The sequence below is a fragment of the Coregonus clupeaformis genome, unplaced genomic scaffold (assembly GCF_020615455.1).
Source record: "Coregonus clupeaformis isolate EN_2021a unplaced genomic scaffold, ASM2061545v1 scaf0233, whole genome shotgun sequence".
Classification (NCBI taxonomy): Eukaryota; Metazoa; Chordata; class Actinopteri; order Salmoniformes; family Salmonidae; genus Coregonus; species Coregonus clupeaformis.
In genome coordinates, this window is record NW_025533688.1 from 185,458 (window position 1) to 186,457 (window position 1,000).

The 1,000-nt window shown below is 41.8% G+C and overlaps 1 non-coding gene across 1 annotated transcript; it reads right to left on the minus strand.

Moving 5' to 3' along the window:
- Positions 1-464: 464 nt before the first annotated feature.
- Positions 465-628, minus strand: LOC121564665. The gene has a single exon (XR_006000223.1). It is a non-coding gene; the product is annotated as a U1 spliceosomal RNA (small nuclear RNA).
- Between the last annotated feature and the right edge of the window lie 372 nt (positions 629-1,000).

Consider the following 1,000-nt stretch of genomic DNA (forward strand, 5'->3'; position numbering starts at 1 on the left):
AGTGAATGTGATTCTCCAAGTCATTCAATCCATTTTCTCCCTCTTAATTGTGATCATTCTGTTACAATGAGCAGTAATCTATTATTTATTGTGGGATTAAATGGCATACTGTTCTATAAATGACTTAATTATGTAGCAAATAAAACACCTCAATCTAGATTCTGTCAGAGGGCGCAAGACGATCCATTCACCAGTAGGCCTATACATTATCAGGACATGACAGGCATAATCACCAGTGCTTTTAATAACAGATCACAAATATTTGGGGTTTTCAGAAGATGTATCTATAAGGCCTTAGTTTGCTTTGAAATAGATCCTAATTTCTAAAACCATTCATCTGATGAGGAAGAAAAGGGAGAAGCTGATAAATGTCCTTTCAACACGAAACTCCACAGCACTCGGAGTAAACACTCGGACCAGCACACAGTGGACATTACTTCTCTCATTATTTTGAACAACAAGATCAGGGGAGAGCGCGAACGCAGTCCCCCACTACCAGAAATTATGCAATCGAGATTTCCACATTTGGGAAATTCGCAGGGGTCAGCACAGCCGGGGTGCAATGGCTGAGCCTCACCCTGGGTGAACCGCCTTCTTGATCACGGTATCTCCCTTGCCAGGTAAGTATGAGTTGTACACGATGCTAGAGGGGGAGTGATTCCAGGGCAAAGGTTTTTGGCTGACGGTTACCACGTCGACTACTGATAATACCACATCATATCGACCAGGGTTTAATGACGTTTACGAATACAGTTACGGACAAAGCGGTGGAAAAGCGATCCATTTTGTTTAACTAGATTATATCACTGTCCGACTATTTTCCCATCATGCAACACGGTAGAACTTCTATTGACCTATTTTTTTCTATCTGAACGTCCGTCTGATTACACAAAAGTAAGAGATGTACCAAAATGCTGAAACCAGTTTGTGCACACACAGCCAACCGAATGACACCAAATAGTTCTGGTGATTTGTATCGTTCCAGACATTGTAGGCATCG